At 37.3% G+C, this 12,805-nt stretch overlaps 1 protein-coding gene across 2 annotated transcripts in view; it reads left to right on the forward strand.

Annotated features, from left to right (window-relative positions):
* Positions 1-12,805, forward strand: part of OCA2 (OCA2 melanosomal transmembrane protein) — a 656,645-nt gene that overhangs the window by 411,598 nt on the left and 232,242 nt on the right. The gene's annotated exons all lie outside the window — the stretch shown is intronic.

Genomic DNA, 12,805 nt, shown 5'->3' on the forward strand with positions numbered 1-12,805 from the left:
TCATTTGCCAAGAAAAATGTACTGCTAAGAAAACTTGTTTGTTTTTTAAACTTTTGGTCTCAGGAGCCCTTCTTACTTTTACAGATTAAGGATTCTCCCTCCTTCTAATGGGCTTTTGTTTATGTAGGTTATGTCTATTGATATTTACTATGTTAGAAATTAAAACAGCTTAATATTATTATTACTTTGGAGGCAATTGGAGTTAAGTGACTTGCCCAGGGTCACAGAGTATTTATGGCTAGATTTGAACTCAGGTCCTCCTGACTCCAGGGCCAGTGCTCTATCCACTGTGCTACCAAGCTGACCCATCTTAATATTATTATAGACATAGCTTTGACCTCATAGATTCCCCTAAATGGTCTCAGGAACCCTTAGGGATCCCTGGATCACACTTTGAGGCCCACTGTTATTGTAAGAAGCTATGACTTTGAGTACAACATTATTTTATTTCCTCTGTTGAATTTCCTAACCTATATAATGAAAAGGCTAGACTAAGTCATCTCAGAAGTCCCTTCTAGATCTAACATTTTGTGATACTGCTTTTATGAGAAAGCCTGAATGAACTAAAGAATGTTTCTTAATGCTAAATGTTAAAAATGGTGAAGTTGTTGATGAGTGAATCCACTAACTCAATTCAATTCAGCAACCATTTATTTGGAGATCATTATATAAGCAAGGCACTATAGATATGTAGAAAAAAACAAAATGTAGATTACATTCTACTGGGGGATTACATTTTACACATGTGTGTATAATTCCAAATATATAAATATTTAGTATTTTCCATATATGGGCATATATGCAGAATTTATATGGATTTTATTTTATTAAATTTTATGCTACAAATATGGAAAATACTAACACACATATGGATTGTGATAGCACTCCCAACTGTGTGTGTATGTATATATATATGTGTGTGTGAATCTTTATTTATTACCAAGTCACTGGGGGTGGTGCTGTCAAGAGGAGGATTATCAAAGGCTTCCTATAGTAAATAGGATTCAACCAGACACTTGAAAGAGAATTCAAGATTCCAAGAGGAAGAGATGAGGGAGAATGTTCTAGACCTGAGAAACAGGCTGTGAAAAGGGCTTTTGTTTATGTGGGTTATATACATTGATGCTTACTATGTTAGAAATTAAAACATCTTAGCATTATTAATTTTTGGAGGCAATTCGGGTTAAGTGACTTGCCCAAGATGACATAGCAATAAGTGTCTGTGGCTGGATTTGAACTCAGGTCCTTCTGACTGGAGGGCTAGTGTTCCATCCATTGTGCCGCCTACATGCTCCATCTTAATATTATTATAGAAGTATTTTGCATTCTGAAAAGATGACAGACAGAGTATGTCAGAAATTTCCAGGCTTTCCAGATTTCTCCACAGACAGAAAATCTCCATGAAATGAATGTAGAGCAGCAAAAATAAAGGGGCAAAGCAGTTGTCCTCCTAAGACATCTTGAGAGGACTCAGAGAAGACTCCAGGGGCTGAGATTTGGTCTGAATGAAGTGTTAACACCTTCAGGCAGACTCAATGGAATCAATAAATAGTCAGACCAGAGGTAAGGGTCAGGCCTCAAGAAATTTCCCCTCAGCGTTTTCTATCTCACAGCCTTAGGAACTTTCGTGAACTTTCATCTAAAGAACTGCTGACACTGAGTGAGGGAAGATTGAAGGACCCCCTGCTCTTTCTGGAAGTCAGGCCTAGCAGTGCTTATCAGACAGACATGATACGTATGATCTGTGGCTGTTGGCAAGGAGTCTCCCCAATCCCACTGAGTGCAGTATCAGACTGCAGGGAACAAGAACGTTTTTGGGAGAGAGTGGCTGGGGCTTAGGGGAAAAAGAGAGGAATCTCTGAGGTTGAGTCCCTGGACAGATTCAGAAAACAACAGTAAGAAGGATGGGATGTCTAGGGCAATGTTACCCACAATTTGGGACTAAAACTTTATAATAAAAATATTAAACTGCTAAAAATAAAATAAGACAAGTTAAAAATAAAAATGAGTACCCAAAGAAAAAAGAACGTGACTATTGATGGATACTTTGGTATAAAAGAAGATCTGGGTTCATATTCAGAGGAAGATAGTGAAGTTAAAAAAATCACTCCTACCCTACAGCAAATCAGCACAATTTGACAGTAGGTAGGGGCCAAAATTAAAATAGGCTAAACTTCTTTGGAGCCTCAGATAGGTTTTTAGCAGTTCACTTTCCAAGTAAATGTATAATTAATTATTGAACTATTTTGTAAATAAACTATATTTTTGTTTTGTAACTTCTTGGTTTATTGTATAGTCATTAGCTTTCCTGATCTCCACTCTCATTTTTAAAGAACTATTTTATTCAGTGAGCTTTTGAACTTCCTTTTCCTTTTGGCTAATTCTGCTTTTTAAAGCCTTCTTCTCCTCATTGGCTTTTTTGGATCTCTTTTCTCAATTGAGTTAGCCTACTTTTAAAGGTGTTATTTTTCTGAGCATTTTTTTTTTTTGGTTCTCCTTTAGCAAGCTGCTGACTTGCTTTTCAGGCTCTTCTATGGTCTGAGCCCATTTCATATTCATTGTGGAGGTACTGGAGGCAGAAGCCTTGACTTCCTCTGACAGTATGCATTGTTCTTCCTCATCCAAAAAGATGGAAAGAGATACCTGTTCACCAAGAAAGTAACCTATGGTCTTAATTTTTTCCCCTTTTTGGGACATTTTCCCAGCCAGTTACTTGACTTCTGAGTCCTTTGTCAAGAGGAGGGTCCTAGTGCTCCTCCTCCCCCCAGGACCATGCTCAGGGCTGAGATTCAGATCAGCTGCTTAATTCCCCCAGTGGCTTTGGGCGGGGTGGGGATAACACTGAGGGTTGAGGTTTGGATCCTCTGCTCAATTCCCCCAGAGATTTTAAGCTGGACTGCTTAGACAATGGACCCAGGTTGTTTCTAGGGCCACCATCGCCTCCCATCACCAGCTGCTGCTCTGCACCACCTCTGCTGCTGCCTGGGACCAGTGCTGGGGGGACCCTGCTCCCCTCTTGCCCAGTTGGAAAAGACCTCCTACACTGACCTTTGAAGCTTTCTTTGTTGCTTGTGGGGTGAGGGATATGGGACCTTCCCTGCTGGGGATTCTGCCCCAGAGGCCCGTTTGGTCCTGTTCCTCCCCATGCTGCTTGACCAGGACTGGGCTCTGCTCAGCATCCTGTGGGAGAGACCTTTCCTGTCAGCCTTTCAGATTACTTTTGGCTAGAAATCTTTTCCACTCTGTTGTTCTGTGGCTTCTGCTGCTCTAGAATTTGTTGAGAGTCACTTTTTACGGGTATTTTGTGGGCTATGGGGGAAGCGCTAGAGTATATGCATCTTTCCACTCTGCCATCTTGGCTCTGCTAATAAACCATATTTTTAAAAGAGAAATTTCAGTTAATATCAATTAATTACATGAATTACTTAAGATTTTTATTTATCATGAAGTCACATTAATGTTAAAAAATTACTTTGCTAAGTGTATAAGTTTTAACACATTTTCAGGTTTTCTTACCATTTACATTTAGTTAATGGGATGTATGACATTTCTTGTCAACAATTAGTTTACCATACTCCAGAATCATGTTTGAATAAATTTCTTTAGAAACCTAAAAACGCATTTCTAAGTTTACTTTCTTGAAAAACCATTGTTCCCCACTGAGATTTTTCAACAATTTGGATACTTTAATTTGTTTTTCATTGGTGTCCAACTTGCTTATGTCAGGATGTTTTGATTCTAAATGGCTACAAAAATTGTATTCCTTCAGAATGGCTATTACTTCTCAGCAAATGAGGCACAATATTTTTTGTCTTGTGTAAGGAAATGAGTATCTATTTGTCCTCTCTGGATTAAACACTCTATATTCTGATTCGATCTTTCATTTCATTTTATCACCCATTTTGTAGTCATCCCAAAATCTTTAATGTTAGAACCAAGAAATCTCCACAGCAACTGCTCACTTGCAAAGAAATATTGAACTGAGTGTCTGACCTTGGAGAGAGCACCAGACACTTCTGAAACTTGGAGGACAGCCATGTAGCAAGGAGGAGAAGAAGCCCTTGTGTTGTTACTGCTTATTGCATAGCAGGCATCAGCTGCATCGGTGTCTGGCTGCACTCACTTTGTCCTTGTTCAATGCCAGTAATGACCAAAAATGCAGCGAAAAGGTATGACTCTCACTCTTCTCAGACTAGAAACAGACTGAGGATGGTTGGTTGCTATGGGTCATGTGACAAAGTGGAGAGAGTGCCCAGTGGCAACTAATCCACCAAGTTACATGACAGGCACAATAGTAACTAGTGGAAGGTGGGTTAAGCGGGGCATGGACACAGCATTTCTTATGTCTTTATTTTCTTTTATAACCTCTACATTTTATACAGACTGCCCAAAATCCTATGGCAGACTACAAGCAGTCCACAGGTCACATGTTGTACAGAACTGCCTTAAAATGTGATGTCAAATGGTCACAAGCTCAAATAGAAATCTTGGAAGAGCTTAAAAAGGAATTCAAAAACCAAATAAGAGAGAATGAAGAAAAATTATAAAAAAATAAAAGCAATTCAAGAACATTATGAAAAGAAAGTTAACCAACTGGTAAAAAAGAAACAAAATCTTAAAAAAAGAATATAACTCCTTGAAAACTAGAATTGGGCAAGTGGAACTGAATGATGTTATCAGATAGACACCAATGTATAATAAAACTAGAAAAAAAGTAGAAAAGAGTCTGAAACATCTCATTAGAAAAACATCTGATCTGGAGAACCAACTGAGGAGAGACAATATGAGAATTGTTAGAGTACCTGAAAGTTATGATCCTAAAAAAGAATCTGGATACAATAGTATAAGAAATTATTGAGGAAACCTGCCATGAAGTTCTAGAACAAGGTAAAGCGGAAATAAAAAAAAATCCACCAATCACCACCTGAAAGAGATCCTAAAAAGAAAACATACAGGAATGTCATAGCCAAGTTTCAAACTCCCAAGTTAAGGAGAAAATATTGCAAGCCACAAGAAAAAAAATACTGTGGAAATACAGTCAGGATTTCATAAGACCTAACTGCTTCTACTCTATAAGAACATAGATGTTGGAACATTGTATTTTGAAGAGCAAAGGAGCAGGGGTTGCATTTAAGAATCACTTATTCAGCAAAGTTGAATATAATCCTAAGTAAAAAAAAAAGGATATTTGATGAACTGAAAGACTTTCAGGTATTTATAACAAAAAGACCAGAACTCAGCGGAAACTTTGATATAAAAGATCCAGAAGCAATATGAAGAACTCATTAAAGACTGATTATAAAGCAGCGGTTAAGTTCAAACTGTTTACTTATGATATATGAAAATGTTATTAATATTAGTAATTATTAATAATAGTATTCCTCCAACTGTTATCATTATTAAGGTAGTTTGAAAGAAAAATTGAGCCTGAGTTGTGTCTGATGATGTGATCAAGTAAGAAAAGATTAAAAGGAGAAATTATCTCATGAAAACAGGGCTGAAAGGAAGAACTAATACTGAGGAAGCAGGTGGGGGTAGAGCCACATGTAGGTCTTTTCCCCTCTTTTGTGATCTATTTGGGATACAGAATTGGTAGTGGTAATGCTGTATCAAAGAGTATGCTCTCTAGAAAGGTTGGATCAGTTCCCAACTATACCAACAGTGCTTTTGTGTCCCGATTTTCCCATAACCTCTTCAATATTTATCATTTTCCTTTTTCTAATCATATTAGCCAATCTGTTAGGTATAAGGTGGTACCTGAGAGTTGCTTTTATTTGTATTTCTCTAATCAAAAGTGATTTAGAGCACTTCCTCATATGCCTACAGATAGCTTTGATTTCTTCATCTGAAAACTGCCTGTTCATATCTTTGACTATTTATCAATTGGGAAATAGCTTTTATTCTTATAAATTTCACTCAGTTCTCTATATATTTGAGAAATGAGGTCTTTATCAGAAGCAGTTGCTTCCCAGTTTTCTGCTTTCCTTCTAATCTTAGTTACATTGGTTTTATCTGTGCAAAACCTTTTTAATTTAATATAATAAAAATATCTACTTTACATTTCATAATACTCTCTATCTCTTGTTTGGTCATAAATCTATAACTTACTTAATTTCTCCTTTAAGAATTTGGATACTACTTGATATTGCCTCATTGTCTATGGCATCTTTTAGCAAGATGTAGTTTCCTTCCTTATCTCTCTTAATTAGGTCAGCTTTGGTCTGCTCTATCTGAGAGCAGGATTGCTACCTCTGCTTTTTTTCAAACCTCATGTAAAGTATAATAGATTTTTCTCCAGCCCCTTATCTTTACTCTGTGTACGTCTCTCTGCCTCAAGTTTATTACTTGTAAATACCATATTGTAGGATTCTGGTTTTTGATCCACTTTACTATTCACTTCCATTTTATGGGAAAATTCATCCCATTCACAGTTATGATTTCTAGCTGTGTATTTCCCTCCATCCTGTTTTTCCTCTTGTTTGTTCTCTCTCCTTTCAGCCTCACCCTGCTTGACAGTGTTTTGCTTTTGCCTGCTGCCTCCCCTGGTCTGTCCTCTCTTCTGTCAGCACTCCATACCTCCACACTTTTATTTAATCTCTTCCCCTTCTTCTTTCCTGTTGGATAAGATAGATTGCTACCTTCAACTAATTATGTATATTGTTCTTCTTTGAGCCAAAACTGATGAGAGTAAGGTTCAGTTGCTGCCCAGAGTTCATCCTCTCATCTTCCCCTGCACAGTAATGTATTTCAAGCCTCTTCATGTGAAATAATTTACTGATTTCTACCTCTCCCTTTCTTCTGCACTTATTATACTCCCCTTTCTTATTCTTTAATTATTTCTGTTATTCCCTCAAATTCATCTCATACTTGTTTACTCTTAGTATATTCCTTTTAGCTGTACTATTAGTGGTACAATTTTTAAGCATTACAGGTGTTATCTTTCCATGTAGGGATGTAAACAGTTCAACTCCATTGAATCCCTGATGTTTTCTTTTCCCCTTTTACCTTTTTAGGCTTCTCTTGAGTCTTGTTATTGGAGAACAAATTTTTTGTTCAATTCTGGTCTTCTTACGAAAGATTGAAATTCTTCTGTTTCATTGAATGACCATTTTTTCCCCTTGGAGTATTATGTTTAATTTTTCCAGGTAGGTGATTCTTGGTTGCAGTTCTAGCTCCTTTGTCTTCCAGAATGTCATGTTCCATGGCCTTTGATCCTTTAATGTTGCAGCTGCTAAGTCCTGGGTTGTCCTGATTGTGGCTCCTTGATGTTGAATTTTTTCTTTCTGGCCACTTGTAGTGGCCTCTCTTGACCTGATAGTTCTGTAAGTTGGCTATAATGTTCTTTGGAGTTTTGACTTTGGGATCTCTTTCCTAAGGTGCTTGGTGGATTCTTTCAATGCCTGTTTTAGTCTCTGGTTCCAGGATATCAGGGCAGTTTTCCTTGATAATTTCTTGAAAGATACTATCCATGTCTTTTGATTATGGCTTTCTGGTAGTCCAATGATTCTGACATGGTCTTTCCTAGAACCATTTTTCAGGTCAGTTTTTTTTCTTCCAATGTGGACTTTATATTTTCTTTCATTTTTTCATTTTTTGAGTTTCTTTGATTCATTCTTGATGTTTCATAGAGTCATTAACTTTCACTTGCCCAGTTCTGACTTTTAAGGAGCTGTTTTCCTCAGCTTTTATATTTCCTTTTCCATTTGGCCAATTGTACTTTTTAAGCAGTTGTTTCCTTTTTTCAAGCTGTTGATTTTTTTTAATTCTCTTACAGCACTCACATCTTTTCCCAATTTTTCTTCTACTTCTCTTTTATCATTTTTAGGCTCCTTTTTGAGCCCTTCCATGAGTATTTTCTGAGTATAAGACTATTTTCTGTTTTCCTTTGGTGTTTTTTCCATACATATTTTGACATTGTTATCTTCTTCTGAGTTTCTGTCTTTATTGTCCCTGTCACCATAACAACTTTCTATGGTCAGATTATTATTTTTTTTGTTATTATTTTTTGCTCATCTTTGTTGGCCATTTTTCCTTTCTCTTAAATTTAAGCTCTGCTCCCAGTGTGGAAGGGGCATTGTTCAGGTCCTGACTGTTTACTTGATGCTGCATTGATGTTGCCATGAGTTCCATGGGGCACCCTCATGTCTGGTGCTGTGCTATAGGAGTGGAGTAGGAGGTGGCTGGAGGTGCTGGAGTCTATAGGGGTCTGGCAGTTTACCTGGTGCTGAGCTGGAGTCTGCTGTGTGCTGAGGCAAGTAGGGTGTTTCTACAATTCCTAGGGCTACACTGAAACACATGGAGGTCTGGAGGATGCCTGTTTGCCCCGGGCTACGTTGAAGCAGGTGGTGGAAGCTGGGAGTTGGGCTGCTTATTTCCTTAGGCCCCTGTAGGATTGGTATCTACCTGTTTGGCCAGGATTACACTGAAGCACATGGAGTCTGACTCCCAGAGGTTGCCTCTTTTTCCTAGGGGCTACATCCCGATGAATATCTGGTTACTGGATCCAGATGGCCCAGGAGGTCAAGTGAGGCTGGCGACCTTGCACGGCCCTCCCTCCCTTAAAACAAATTCAAGTACAAGTCATGTCATCATTTTTTCTGATGTCATGGTCTTCTTTGAAAATGAAGGATGAACACATACGTACACTGAAGCACATGGTGGTTCTCAGAGCTGGAGTCTACTGGTTCAGTGGTATGCTGAAGCACATGGGGGATTCTGGTGTTGCCTGCTTTGCAACTGGTTTGCTGAAGCGGGGCTTGCTGCTGATTTGCTGGAATGCTTCCTGTTCTGAACTGTGTTCCCCCTTTACCTGAGTGAGACAGACCTTTCTTGTTAATCTTTCAAGTTTCTTGGGCTAAAAGATTATTTTAACCCATCTTTTTTTGCTGGTTCTGGTGTTCCAGGATTTGTTTTGGGACACTATTTTATGGTTGTTTGGAGGTGAACATGGGAGAAAATCCTATAGGTTCTAAAATGCTTACAGAAGGTCTTTTTATGGTCACAAAGAACTGGAAATTACAGTGATGCCCCTCAATTGGGGAATGGCTGAACAAATTTTGGTATTTGATTGTGATGGAATACTACTGTGGTATAAGAAATGATGAGCTCATTGATTTTAGAAAAAAACATGGAAAAACTTACAAGAAATAATGAAGAGTGAAATGAGCCCAACCAAGAGAACATGTATATGGTAATAGCAATATTGTTTTAAGGACAACTTTGAACAAATAAATTATTTTGTCTATTAAATTAATGATAAAGAACACATGAAGAAAGATTTCTATCCAGAGAAAGAACTGATAAATAGAAGTCATATAGAATAATTTTACATACACACCCACTTTCACACATATGTGTGTGTATATGTGTGTGTATCTATCTCTATCTATCTATCTATCTATCTATCTATCTATCTATCTATCTATCTATCTATCTAGCTATCTAGCTATCTAGCTATCTAGCTATCTAGCTATCTAGCTATCTAGCTATCTAGCTATCTAGCTATCTATCTAGCTGTCTGCTTAATGGTTGCCATCTCTAGGGTGGGAGGGGAGGGAAGAAAAAACTTACATGATAATTTTGTTGTATCTTTGAGAGAAATAGCAAGTTTTGCATAATACATTTGTAAAATCATCTTTTTATTGTACTATGTTATAGAAATGCTTTTTTGTTCCATAAATTTAAAAAAGCTAGGGGGAGATGGGAGGAGGAGTACTAAGTTCAGGGAAGCAAGTTAGCCAATTTGGCTGTAACTTAGTGTCTGAAGAAGGGTGATATGTAAAAACCTGGGAATAAACAGTTTGCAAAAGTCTTAAAATAGCAAACTTGTGTTTTATATTTTAATCTAGAGGAAATAGGGAATCACTAGAGATTTTCTTTAGCAGGACAGTGAGGTGGGAGCATCTGTGCTTTGGGAGTATCACTATGGAAACTGTGTGGAAGTGGATGGAGTGCAGAATGTAGAGACTTAAGGCAGAGAGATCAATCAGAAGACTGTTGAAATTGTCAAGGTGAGAGGAGATGTGAGTCTAAACTAGGTTGCTGGCCCCTAGTGGAGAGAACTCATTAAGGAACTCTCCTTGGGATAAGATTCATGTTGTGAAGTAGAATTGACATTAATTGGCAACTGATTAGATATTTGGGGTGAGAAAAAGTAAGAATGACACCAAGATTGTGAACCTGGGAGACTGGAAGGATGAATGTGACCTGTATTGAAATTGGGAATCGCAAGTTTGTACTGCTCTGTATAAAATTGTGAAATATGTAAATTCCTTCTTTGGATACCTTTAAACTCCCCTTTTTGTTCCCTCCTTTCTCCCCATGGTATTTCTCCCCTGCTCTGCTTTTCTTCTATGTATATAAACTACAGAAGGGAAGTGTAGAAGAGAATTTGATATTGGGGAGGAAGAAAATGAGTTCCTTTTTGGATATGTTGAGTTTGAGATGCCTATGGGACATTGAGATGGAAATATCCACCAGACTGTTGGTGATATGGAGTATATTCTTTCTTGAAAAGACTGCATGATAACCATTTTCAGTCACCATAAACAGCCTTATCTTGCCCTCCCTGCAACTGACCCTTGACAGCTCATTCTACTTGCTTTGGAAAATAATCCCACATTTTAATTTAGTTATCTTTCAACTTTGCTGTTGTTGAATTCACACATTTTTCCCCCTGTCATTGACATAATAAAATCCAATGGGAATAGATTGGGTTAGGTTTGTTATGAGTAATTTGTTATCCATAGTTATTTGTACTCAGTATCAATTCATTGAAAAAGCAATCCCAACAGATTGTAAATTGCTGATGGTTCAGTGTGGAGGAATAAAATATTACTGAATAATACTTTAGGTTATTAAAATTGTAGGATTTATAGGAAAGAGAATAATTGAGGGAAATTTGTAATTTGCCTTTTCTTCTGCCTCTCAAAGGTATTGAAAAGAAGGTTCTTAATGAGCCTTACTGAGTGACTTACACAAGTGACTCATAAAGCAACCAATAAACAGATATTTTGATTGTTGTAAGTTCATAGCAAAAAGGATTTATAATGAACACTCCCTCATAGCTGTTATTGTCTGTTTCCCACCTTGCTGAGACATCTTTCTGGAATTAGTAGTTTAACTTCTGAGTTCATATTTTAACTTAAGTTTTATACTTAAACATTTTTATTTTAAATATTTTAAAAATATTTTATTTTTTAAATAAAATTAAAACGTATTTTAACAACAACAAATAAAGCCCCATGACACTTTGTTTGGCAAGAAAATCAAACATATTTCAGCTGTTAAAAAAAATAAGATATTATTTTTATGAAGCTTTTCATGTATTTTGGAGTCTAGTGGTATGCTAAAGAATTCAGTCCATCTACATGGGATTCCTGTTATCAGTGAAAGATTATCTGTAAGTGACACTTTTTTTCTTAGAGAAACAATTCAATTTTGAATAGACCAGTGCTTCTTTGGAATGGTCTTTGTGGTCTGATTTAACACCTGACAATAGGTAGAAGATTCTGTTTTCTACTTAAAAAAATACTTTCATCAACTAACTGATGTTTAAAATCCTTGAGCAACAGATTAATTCTTTCATTCCCTGTTAAAATGCACCCCATCTCCTAAGAGAGTAACTACATTAAGGCTAATGGACTCTCTAAATAAGTTGGTCACAGTTTCCTTGGTCAGCCTTAATGGAGGATGTGGAGGATGGTGATCATTGGACCTAGGAAGATAGCAGAGAAAGGGATACCATGGTGGCAATAAAGGGTATGAAAGTTTAGATGTACGCAAAGAAAGAATTCACATACTTTGGAATTTTGTATAGATCACTACAAGCTTGCAATTTTGGGAAGGTTGCAGGTTTCAGATCCACTTCTGGTAGGGAAACTGAGATGAAAGGATAGCCTAGTGACAGAATTTCTGGGTAATTACTAATTAACTTATTAATTAGGCTAGCAAATAATCCATAAATTGATTGATAGTTATCTTTCCAGGTGACCACAGACAAACCATGGAGATCATCAAATACCCTTGGAAAAATGAGTGTCCAGACAGGTGGAGATCAACCCTTGTTGAACATTGTTGAACAATCAATGAGGGGATGGACTTTCAAATGAGGAGGAAGACTGAAAACCTTTAGCTTCTTCTGATGGTTGATAAAGAGACTTATCTTTCTCCAGCTATCTGGACAAAGGAATCCATCTCCACCTAGACCACTTAAGTTCAACAGTGGGGGTGGTAGTTTCAAAGGCATGAGTATAATGCCTTTTATGGTCTCTGATTTCACCTAGATTAGATTTTCTTTACACTTAAATCAGAAATAAACTCTCCCAGTTGGGGGGATCCCACCCAAGATTGAGGACAATGTTCTTGGCTGGTTAGGTCTGAAGTGAATACAAAAGGTACCCTTAGGGTTAGTATTAAAAGTTGCTTTTTCAATGCCTTGTGAGGCCCCTCCTGAGCCTTAGGGCTCCCTAAAATCTCTTCCCCTTAACTTGAAATACCATAAAGTTTCCCCCTTACCCAGGACCATAAAAGTTCTTATCTCCCCCGTCCTGGGTCATAAAATTTCCTCTATCTCTTTTATCTTGTGTTTCCTATCCTGTCATCCATCTCCTTCATCTTGTTCCCAATCTTCAACCATGATAAGAAACCCTAAAATTACCTCATTATCCTACAAGCTTTATAGATTTCTGTCTACATAGGCCTGATTATTCCTTGTAGCAGTCTTTGTTTAACTCCTTACTAAATTTCTGGTCCATGTGCTTCAAATGAATGGTTAAGAGAAAATCATCTAAGTGAATTCTTTCAC

This window comes from Notamacropus eugenii, chromosome 5 (assembly GCF_028372415.1).
Source record: "Notamacropus eugenii isolate mMacEug1 chromosome 5, mMacEug1.pri_v2, whole genome shotgun sequence".
In the NCBI taxonomy this organism is placed as follows: domain Eukaryota; kingdom Metazoa; phylum Chordata; class Mammalia; order Diprotodontia; family Macropodidae; genus Notamacropus; species Notamacropus eugenii.